We start from the raw sequence: 12,068 nt of genomic DNA, 5'->3' as shown, positions 1-12,068 counted from the left end.
GGAGCTCCCAGTAATCATCTTCTCTCCACATTACTAGGGGGATTTTGCACACTGCAAAAAAAAAAAAATCAAAAAAATAGGTGGGGGGATCTTTCCATCTACAACCACTACCTAGCTCAGCCGATGCACATCCAGCCTTGTCACGTGAGATTTGCTGCCTAGATCCACGCTCATCCCCATCTCACACCATTGTTGGAGATGTGCTTTGCCACTAAACTGATTATAGGTGGACCTTTACAAGTCAGTGGAAATCTGGCCACTTACTTGACGGGCTCCAGTTAACACTTTTTTGTGTTTATTTTTAATTTTCTTATTTAAATAATGAACGGTTTTCATTTTCGTGAAATTTTTGAACTTTACTTCAAATTTGCATTTTTTAATCCATGAAATTTTTTAATCCACAAAATTTGTAAACTGTTTTCAAAACTATGAACCTTTTTTGGAATCCATAAAATTTGTGAACTATTTAGAAATTCATGAATGATTTCGAAAGCTATGAGCTCTTGTCAAATTTTGCGCATTTTTGAAATCCATGAACTTTATATTTCAAGTCCATAAACATTTTTCGAATTCATGATTTTTTTATTTCATGAACTTATTTTAAATCCTTGTACAATTTTTCAAATTCATGAACATTACGTAAACCCATAAACGATTTATGATTTTTCTAAGACAGTTGACAACCAGACAGCAAATTGTTTTTTTAACCCACGAACGCTTAGATGAATGGGCAGCGAGCAAGTGAGCATTCTTTTTTAGGCAAGCGAACGTGCAAGCGATTTAGTGGGCTGGCCCACGCGGGCAAGGACCTGCGCACCATTGTGTCATCTAGCCCGTTAAGCACCGATGATGCTCTCTCCAAACCGGGAGCAACTAATTAACGAGCGCTCCTTCGGGAGGCTCGCAACGATCAGCGTCACTTGGCGCGCTCACAACCATTCGCCACGTGTCGCGCTCTGGACGCTCCCTCCAGATTTTGTTTTTTATTTTTACGCACGCGTTTTCGGCTTTTTAAAAGGTTTTTTTGTTTTTTTTGACGTTTTGGTTTTTTACCGGTCTTCCCTAGCTTTTCGACCAAAAAAAATTTTTGGAAAACTTTTTTTGCGCAAAAAAATGCATTTTTTTCGCGAGAGTCACGATTTTGTTTTCGCGAGAGGCACGGCCGTGCCTCTTGGAAACGGAAAAAAACATGTTTTCTGTTTTTTTTCTTTCGCGAGAGGCATGGTTTTGCTTCCGCCAGAGGCACGGTTGTGCTTTCACGAGAGGCACGGGCGTGCCTCTTCCGGAAAGGGAAAAAAATGCATTTTCTATTTTTTTCTTTCGCGAGATGCACGGTTGTGCTTTCGCGAGAGGCACGGACGTGCCTCTTTCGGAAAGAAAAAAAAACGCGTTTTCTGTTTTTTCTTTTCTTTCGTGAGAGGCACGGTTTTGCTTCCGACAGAGGCACGGTTGTGCTTTCGCGAGAGGCACGAGCGTGCATCTTTCGGAAAAGGAAAAAAATGCGTTTTCTATTTTTTTTCTTTCGTGAGAGGCACAGTTTTGTTTCCGCGAGAGGCACGGTTGTGATTTCTTCAGAGGCACGGCGTGCCTCTTTCGGAAAGGGAAAAAACCCGTGTTCCCGGTTCGGTTTTTTCGTCGGTTTTTTTCGTCCGGTTTTTTTGTGAAAAAAAGTTCGTCAAAACCTATCAACATGGGATCTAGTTTTGAAGATCTCTACGCGAGGAATCCAATGGCGAAAGCGGTTCGAGATTTGGACGCACGGTTTAAGAGATAAAACATTTTGAATAGACGGATCTACGAAAAAAGAGGGAAACTCCCAGGTTGCGACAAGTGGCGCACATGCAACGCGCCACTTGTCGCAACCTGGGAAAGTTGGAGTGATCTCCGTAAGGAGTACTCCTTAATTAGTGATTTAGCTCCAAACCCGCGCACGCCACTGATACTTGAGTTACGAGGGCGGGCTGAAATTTGTGCCTTGGTGTTTTCTGGCCCATGGTTATTCTGCCTAAAATACCAGTCGCGGGTATGTATAGTTGCCCGCCACTAGTAACTCAAGTACCAATGGGGAGTGTGTGTTTGTGCCCGCCATTGGTAATTTGAGGAGTGAATAAAGTTTGATGACATGTAATCGTGTGTGTGTGTGAGTGTGAATAAAGTTTTAAAGTCAACCCAGGAAGGGGGGTGGCTTTCAATGCAAAACTATTCCTATTAAAAACTTCCTCGGAAATTGTATGGATTATAAGCAGTCTACATGACAACTCGTCTGAAAAATTCTCAAAATTTTACCACATGATGCCAAATTTCGTGATTTTCTGGCTTCATTTGAATTATTTAGAATTAAAATGATAATAACTACCATGTTGGTGCGTGAGTCTTGGCCACCCAGTGTCTGATACTCCACTTATTTTCTTGCATAAGGCATATAAACATGCACTATAGACAACCAATAAGATTGTCAACCCATTTCTGGCGATTATTTTATGTACATGCAATTCAAATTTGAATTATATCAAATAAATGGCTAAAATGATTAAATATAGCAAATGGACCACGAAAAATGTCAACTAGGTTATTATCATATTTCCCGTTCATGAAAAATGTTTATTAGTCATGCTAGAATTGTATTGACCGAAAACTTAAATACATGTGCGAATACATAAACTACACCGTGTCCCTAGTGAGCCTCTACTAGACTAACTCGTTGATCAAAGATGGTTAAGGTTTGCTAACCATAGACATGAGTTGTCATTTGATAACGGGATCACATCATTAGTAGAATGATGTGATGGACAAGACCCATCCGTTAGCTTAGCATATGATCATTCAGTTTATTGCTATTGCTTTTTTAATGTCAAATACATATTTCTTTGACTATGAAATCATGCAACTCCCGGATACCAGAGGAATACCTTATGTGCTACTCCCTCCGTCCGAAAATACTTGTCATCGAAATGGATGAAAAGAGATGTATCTTGAACTAAAATACGTCTAGATACATCCTCTTTTATTCATTTTGATGACAAGTATTTCCGAACGGAGGGAGTATCATACAGATGCTCTACAGGTATCTCTGAAGGTGTCTGTTGAGTTGGCATGGATCAAGATTAGGATTTTTCACTCCATGTACCAGAGAGGTATCTCTGGGCCCTCTCGGTAATACACATCACAATAAGCTTGCAAACATAATTACTAAGGAGTTAGTTATGAGATGATGTATTGTGGAATGAGATTGAACTAGGTATGGAGATACCACGATCGAATCTCGGACAAGTAACATACCGACGAACAAAGTAGTTCGTAGCTAGATGACTTCCTCTCTCCCTCTTAATTCTCAATACAATGGTCTCTTGGAGATCTATTTGATGTAACTCTTTTTGTGGTGTGTTTGTTGGGATCCGATGAAATTTGAGTTTATGGTCAGATCTATGTTTTTATCCATGAAAGTTATTTGAGTCTTTTGATCTCTTATATGCATGATTATTTATAGCATCGTATTTATTCTATGAATCTTTGGTTTAGTTAGGCCAACTAGATCGATTTTTCTTGCCATGGGAAGAGGTGCTTTGTGATGGATTCGATCTTACGGTGCTTGATCCTAGTGACAGAAGAGGAACTGACACGTATGTATCGTTGCTATTAAGGATAACAAGATGGGGTCTATTTCTACATAAATAGATCTTGTCTACATCGTGTCGTGGTTCTTATTGCATTACTCCGTTTCTCCATGAACTTAATACACTAGATGCATGCTGGATAGGGTCGATGTGTGGAGTAATAGTAGTAGATGCAAGCAGGACTCAGTTTACTAATCTTGAACGTGATGACTATATAATAATCATTGCCTTGATATCGTCATAATTATTTAAAGTTCTATCAATTGCCCAACAGTAATTTATTTACCCATCGTATGCTATTTTTTTCGAGAGAAGCCACTAGTGAAATCTACGGCCCTCGGGTCTATTCTTTATTATATTTGCCTTCGAGATCTATTTTTATGTGCTTTTATTTCCAGATCTATTAATCCAAAATACAAAAATACCTTGCTGCATTTTTTAATATTTATTTTATCTCGTGTTTCCGCAAGATCTATTTATCCAAACTACTACAATTTTACCCGTGAGGGATTGACAACCCCTCTCTTACGTCGGTTGCAAGTATTTGTTCTTTGTGTGCAGGTGTTGTTTACTTGGTGTTGCGTGATTCTCCTACTAGTTCGACAACCTTGGTTTCACTGAGGGAAATACCTACTATTGCTATGCTACATCATCCCTTCCTCTTTGGGAAAATACCAACGTAGTTCAAGCCAACATCAAAAGGAATTTCTGGCGCCGTTGCTGGGGAAGATCAAGTCAAGATAGTCTCTCGACAACTCGCCAATTTCTGGCTCCGTTGCCGGGGAGACATCATCAATATCTACAGGTTCCTAATCACAAATCTCATCTCCTTGCAATTTACATTATTTGCCATTTGCCTCTCATTTTTCTCTCCCCCCACTTCAAAAAAAATTGCTGTTTTATTTAACCTCTTTTTCGTTTGCCGTTTTCTTGTCAGATCTATCTTCGTGCTTGTGATCTTGTTGCTATGACCAACATAACTACCCCTCATTAGTCACCATATTTTGAAGTTTTATACTTCAAATAGAGACAAGACGAAAATCTAAAAGATGCTTGGTATAGGCTGATGGAATCCTATCGCATTTGCAATTTAAAAGGGGATGCAAAAATTTTGCTTCAGGATTTTTACATAGGTTTAGCCTGGCATCATAGAAAACTTTTGGATTTTGCCGCCAAAGGAAATTTTATTGAGCTTGATGCTAATACCGCTTATGAGATCCTAGAAGGGATTTTGGGAGTTCCGCCTACCAAAAGGGGGATTTCTTTTACTCAAGAAGGAGCCTAAATTTTGGATAAGTTGAATGATTTGCATAAACATTTGGTTAAGTTACATAAATACAATGAACCTCCGAAACATATCAGTGTGAACTTCAATCGAATGAATACCTTGATCACTCTTTGCAATAAGCGTCTAGATATTTTGGATCTCAAGATGGTCTCTTTTCCTGAAAATCTTGGGAAGCGTAAAGAGCTTCCCGGGTTTGAAAAGGCCCTTACAAAATTTGCAAAAACCAAAGATGCCAATACTTATATCCTTCGCATTATGCCTAGCTAGGGGCATAAAACGATATTGCTTATTGGGAGGCAACCCAACTTGTATCTTTTTGCTTTTTGGTTTTCTTGATGTTTTCAATATAATACCCAATTACGCCTTTGCTTAGATGTGTTTTGTGGTTTAAATTAGTGTTTGTGCCAAGCAAAGCCTTTGGGAAATTTTGGGTGATAGTTGATTCAGTCTTGTTGAAAAACAGAAACTTTTGCACTCAGAAAAATAATTTTCATAAATCGCAGAAACGTGATTTTACACTAATTTTTTTTACACAAGATTGATATATAAATTTCCCACGTTGTCCTAATTTTTTCGCATTTTTGGAGCTATAGAAGTATACGGAGTTCCCTGATTACTACAGACTGTTCTGTTTTTGACAGATTATGTTTTCGTTGTGGTATGTGCTTGTTTTGATGATTCTATGGTTTCCTTTGAAGAGTTTTTGACAATAGATATAATACAATAACAAAATATGAATGGGTTTGCGACAATACTTAAAGTAGTGATTTGCTTTCTTATACTAATGGATCTCACGAAGGTTTTGTTGAGTTTTGTGTGATTGAAATTTTCAAGTTTTCGGTGAGATCGCGTTGGATGAAGGAATAAGGATTAGTAAAAGGCTAAACTTGGGAATGCCCGAGGCACCTCAAGATAATATTCAAGAAGTATCAAGCAACTAAGCTTGGGATGCCATGGGGATGCCCCCAAGTGGCACCCCCTCTTTCTTCTAACAACCATCGGTATTTTACTTGAAACTATATTTTTATTCGTCACATATTATGAGTTTTGCTTGGAGCATCTTGTATTATATGAGTCTTTTCTTGTTTTGCTTTGTGTTTTAAGTCATCTATCCTTGCTGGGCACACCTAGTTGAGGGAGCAAAAATTATGCTATGACTTGTTAGAATTGCTCTCTATGCTTCACTTAAATCTTTATGAGCTATGGAATTGCTCTAGTGCTTCACTTATATCTTTTCGAGCACGGTGTGCTTTACTATTTTTGAACAAATGCTCTCATGCTTCACTTAGATTTATTTGAGAGTTAGTAAAAAAATTAAGAAATTCTCTCTTGCTTCACTTAAATTATTTTGAGAGAAGAAAAAATTTATGCCCATGTCCTTCACTTAGATTTGTTTGAGCTATCAAAAGCAACAAATGAAACTAGGCCCAAAGTGATAGATATTCAAGAGGGATATAATAAAAACTTTCATTAATATCATTGGACAAAATAAACTTGATTCTTTGTAATAGTTTTGAGATATGATGATAGTGATATGCGAGTCATGTTGATGAGTAATTATGCTTTAGTAAGAATACTGGTGTTAAGGTTTGTGATTCCCTACAGTGGCGGACCTAGCCCACTGGGCCAGGGTGGGCCGTCAGTGGTACCGTACATATACATTTATTTATTTTCTTTTATTTTTTAGCCTTTCTAATATGGTATATTAGCTATTTTCAAATCTCAGGGTGGGCCACGGCCAACCCTGGCCACCCTCTACCTCCGCCACTGATTCCCTATGCAAGCACGAAAGTCAATAGTTATGCAATGAAATTACATCCTACTTGTGGTGCATTACTTGGTGTTAGTTATGCTTAATGCTGGCTTATGGGATTTTTCGTTTCTTGGTTGGATGCTTCCCAATCTTTTGCTAGCCTTCATTTGCACTAAGTATGATCACTACTTGTGCATCCAAAATCCTTTAAACCAGTTTTTGCCACATGAGTCCACTATACCTACCTATATGCGGTATTCTTTTGTCATTTTAAGCAAATTTATATGTGTCATCTCTAATTTTCAAAATAAATTTCTCTTTTATGTGCTCGTACCACTCATGAAATGGTAGGGGGTGACTGATATATTTCCATGCTAGATGTGTTATTCTCAAGATAAGTGTTTATTCGCTTGTCATTGCACGAGAGTACGACAAAGGTATTAAGGATGCCCAGTCCTGAAATGAAAAATGAATTTACTTTATGTTGTCAAATAATAATTTCCTTGAAAAGTGTTGGTATGGAAGACACCCGTGGATACAGTTAGCCATGGAAAGTGAAAGTATGGTGGAAAAAGAAATAAACTTTATTTTCTCTTTGGGAACCGCCTATGATATATCTAGCATGAAAAGTATTGGGAACTACTCGATCATTTTCGTTGACAGGAAAAGCATGCCACCCAAAATGTTTTATCTCTATCTTTTTGCTTTGAGTTCTGGCACCTCTACAAATCCCTACTTCCCTCTGCGAAGGGCCTTTCTATTTACTTTATGCAATTTTTATTTTACTTGAGTCTTGATATGTCCATTGTGCATCATGCTTTGATATTGATATTTATTGCATTATGGGCTGTTATTACTCATTATGTCACAATACTTATGCCTTTTCTCTCTTATTTTACAAGGTTTACACGAAGAGGGAGAATGCCGGCAGCTGGAATTCTGGGTTGGAAAAGGAGCAAATATTAGAGACTTATTCTGCACAACTCCAAAAGTCCTGAAACTCCACGAAAGTTATTTTTGGAATTAATAAAAAATACTAAGTGAAGAAAATACCAGAGGGGGGCCACCCACCGTCCACGAGGGTGGGGGTGCGCCCCCTGCCTCATGGGCCACCTGGCAGGCCTCCAGTGCCCATCTTTGGCTATATGAAGTCATTCGCCCTGGAAAAAATCAAGAAGAAGCTTTCGGGATGAAACACCGCCGCCACGAGGCGGAACCTTGGCGGAACCAATCTAGGGCTCCGGCGGAGCTGTTCTGTCGGGGAAACATCCCTCCAGGAGGGGGAAATAGTCACCATCTTCATCACCATCGATCCTCTCATCGAGAGGGGGTCAATCTCCATCAACATCTTCACCAGCACCATCTCCTCTCAAACCCTAGTTCATCTCTTGTATCCGATCTTTGTCTCAAAGCCTCAGATTGGTACCTGTGGGTTGGTAGTAGTGTTGATTACTCCTTGTAGTTAATGCTAGTTGGTTTATTCGGTGGAAGATCATATGTTCAGATCCTTTATGCATGTTAATACCCCTCTGATTATGAACATGAATATGATTTGTGAGTAGTTACGTTTGTTCCTGAGGACATGGGAGAAGTCTTGCTATAAGTAGTCATGTGAATTTGGTATTCGTTCGATATTTTGATGAGATGTATGTTGTCTTTCCTCTAGTGGTGTTATGTGAACGTCGACTACATGACACTTCACCATTGTTTGGGCCTAGAGGAAGGCATTGGGAAGTAATAAGTAGATGATGGGTTGCTAGAGTGACAGAAGCTTAAACCCTAGTTTATGCGTTGCTTCGTAAGGGGTTGATTTGGATCCATATGTTTCATGCTATGATTAGTGTCGGTGTCAAAACCGGCGGATCTCGGGTAGGGGGTCCCGAACTGTGTGTCTAAGGCTAATGGTAATGGGAGGCGGGGGACACAATGTTTGCCCTGGTTCGGGCCCTCTCAATGGAGGTAATACCCTACTTCCTGCTTGATTGATCTTGATGATATGAGTATTACAAGAGTTGATCTACCATGAGATCGTAGAGGTTAAACCCTAGAAGCTAGCCTATGATTATGATTGTTGTTGTCCTATGGACTAAACCCTCCGGTTTATATAGACACTGGAGGGGTTAGGGTTACATAGAGTCGGTTACAGAGAAGGAGATCTACATATCCGAATTGCCAAGCTTGCCTTCCATGCAAAGGAGAGTCCCACCCGGACACGAGATGAAGTCTTCAATCTTGTATCTTCATAGTCCAATAGTCCGGCCAACGTACATAGTCCGGCTGTCCAAGGACCCCCTAATCTAGGACTCCCTCAGTAGCCCCTGAACCAGGCTTCAATGACGATGAGTCCGGCGCGCAGATTGTCTTCAGCATTGCAAGGCGGGTTCCTTCTCCGAATACTCCATAGAAGATTTTGAACATAAGGATCGTGTCCAGATCTGCAAAACAAATTCCACATACCACTATAGAGAGCACAATATTCCACAAATCTAATATGCTGACAACTTTTCATAGCGTGACATCACGCCACGGCCCGGTCATTATTCGAACCGTTTTTCTCAACCAGCTGCTGCACATATTGCGAGGCGGTTTCCTTGGCACGTCTTGTCGAAGCAGAGATTGTGTCCCCTTATTACGGGATTCTCATCAATATGGGTGTGGGTAACCCAACTGCGCCATCAATCACGGCGCTTGGGGAATAAGCGATTTTACGGGGCAAATGGGGAGGCGCACAGTTTCTACCGCCTTTATAAAGGGATAAGGATTCCTCTTCTTCACCCACGCCTTCTTCTTCCCCTGCCCATCCATTCTCGCACACTCGAGCTCTAGTGCCCAAGTTCTCACCTTCTCCGTAAAGCCATTCCAAACATGTCCGGAGCGGGAGGCAAGTGGATGGTCTCCTCCGTTGCGGAGGAGGACATCACGAAGCTCCGGGAGGCCGGATACCTGGCCGCAGACATCGCGCACCGGCTCCCGGACGCAGGGCAGATCATCCCTACTCCAGACCCCCACGAGAGGGTGGTATTCCTTGCCCACTTCGTCTGTGGACTGGGATTTCTCCTCCACCCATTTGTCCGTGGGCTCATGTTCTACTACGGACTGGACTTCCACGATCTGGCCCCTAACTTCATCCTCGACATCTCGGCGTTTATCGTCGTGTGCGAGGCCTTCCTCCGCATCAAGCCCCACTTCGGCCTATGGCTGAAGACCTTCAACATGAAGCCGAAGGTGGTGGTCAGCCAGCAAGCGGAGTGCAAAGTCGCCACGGTGGGCAAGATGCCCAACATCACTTGGCTCGAAGGCTCCTATGTGAAGATCGTGAAGGGGTGGCAATCGGGGTGGTTCTATATCACCGAGCCACGTGACGCCAACTGGGCGGCAGCCCCCGAATTTTGATCTGGCATCCCCATGCGGCTCACCTCCTGGAAAGAGAAGGGCTTAGCCTGGGGTGCGCAGGCGGAGCTGACCAGACTCCAAAACTGTGTCAAAAATATGATAAGCAAGAAAATCAAGCTTGTTAATGTGGTCGAGGTCATGCTCTTCCGCCGGATCCTTCCGTGTCAAAGACGGGCATTCAATATGTGGGAGTTCGACCTGGCCAAACACCAGATGCTGCGAGAGCTCTTCGACACAATGCACAAAGACGTCTGAAAGGTGATGTTCAAGGCTGCCGAGGTAACTCCTCCATTACTGAGGATCGCGGACTCAGCGCAAAGCGCCCCGCTAATCCGGTAAGCTCTCTATATTTTAAAAGATGCTCCTTTCCCCAGTATATTCGCGGGAGGAATCTAAGCCCCTACTCCAATTTAACAAGACTGGGTGGCGATAGCGGAGCGGATCGACTGTCCAGCTCCACTACCTGAAGATCCAGCAACGACTCTCTTAACGGAGATGCTGTTTCTGGCGCCCTATGAGGTGCCAAAGAAGAAGGCCAAGAATAAGGCCGTGGGGACCAGGAAGGGTCTCCGGCGCAAGGTTGTATCAGACTCATCGTTCGAAGACACCAAGGTGCGCTCCTCCAACGAAAATGAGGAGGAGGAGGAAGAAATCCCCCCCCCAACCGGGGGGGGGGGGGAGAAAAAGAAGGCCGCCCCGTCTGGGGATGTCGAAGGGTCCAAGAAGGGAAAGACCCTCCTGCCGGACCACTCCACAACAACCGCTTATAGCGACGAGGAGTGGTTGCCCAGGGACAAGCCCCTGGCGAAGTTGTAAGTATCCGAACACTATAATACTTCCATTATATTTTGCTTTATTGCTTCTTATTATGTCAAATATGATTGTACAGTCCGTCCAAAGACCACATCGGCGTATCCTCTTTGGATGGGTCTTTGAGCCAGTTGGCGATGAACAATGATTCACTCCCGACGGCCACCACCCCCGGCCCGTGGACGACACCGAGGTGTTGTCTCAGAGGATACCGGACCAGGGGAGACAGTTCTGGAGACGCCCTAAGGCGAAATCCTAGACGCCTGGGACATGGGGGGGGGGGAAGACCCCCATGGACTCTGATGATGGGGGCCGCAGCAAGTTTGGCCCCCAGCCGAATACTACGCCGGAACCTCCAGTGGTTCCGGATTCAGGTAGGCAGCCCCTCACTAAGGAGGGCGAGCCGCCTGTGCCGATGACCTTTGTCCATCCAGAGGCATCGGACAACCTGCTGGAAGCGCTTCACGGCGCTTCCATTGACGAAGAGCACCGCACCGTCATGAGTGCGGTGATTGAGAAGGTACGGTCCGCCAAAAGCGGATTGACCGAAGCTTGCATCAGCCTCCTAACAGGCTTCGAGGTAAGTAATAAAATTATAAGAAAATATCATAGTATAGACAGTAGCCCCTGATGCTCCGTTTGGTGTTCGGAAAGAAATGCCGAACAGAGGATCAAATAACAACCATAGGAGTCAAACATAATGCGTCTATGTGAATAAGCATGCGTCGCTACTGGCCGCTGCCTCCCGTACTGCGGAGGTCTCCGGACTGAAGCGGGACCTGGAGCGGACCAAAGGAGAGCTCAGCCTCGTGAAGAGGCAGCTCAAGGAGACCAAAGGTACATAATGCCCTGTCTGTATATTGGTAAAGAAGGAATGGTTTGAGCTCATAGGAGCGTTATGAATTTTGATAGGGGCCACGACCGAAGTGGCGGCCCTTAAAAAGGCACTGACCGAGGCCAAAAACAAAGCGGCCAAGGAGCACGCCGAGCGCGAGAAGTAAGAGGCTCGAGTCGGCGAGGTCCAGCAAGAGCTCCAGGATTTTGTCAAAAAATATGAGTCCTTGGAGTGTGACTCCAAGACGCAAGAGTCCGAGCTTGCGAAGGCCCTCGAGGGCGCACGAGACGCCAAGGCCGAAGCCCAAAAGGCCCTCCAGGAGGTTGAGGCGGCCAAGAAAATTGCGGCGGGTAAGGCATTCAATATGCAGAGCAA

Source organism: Triticum aestivum, chromosome 1B, assembly GCF_018294505.1.
Source record: "Triticum aestivum cultivar Chinese Spring chromosome 1B, IWGSC CS RefSeq v2.1, whole genome shotgun sequence".
Lineage (NCBI taxonomy): Eukaryota > Viridiplantae > Streptophyta > Magnoliopsida > Poales > Poaceae > Triticum > Triticum aestivum.
This window is presented reverse-complemented; position numbering follows the sequence as displayed.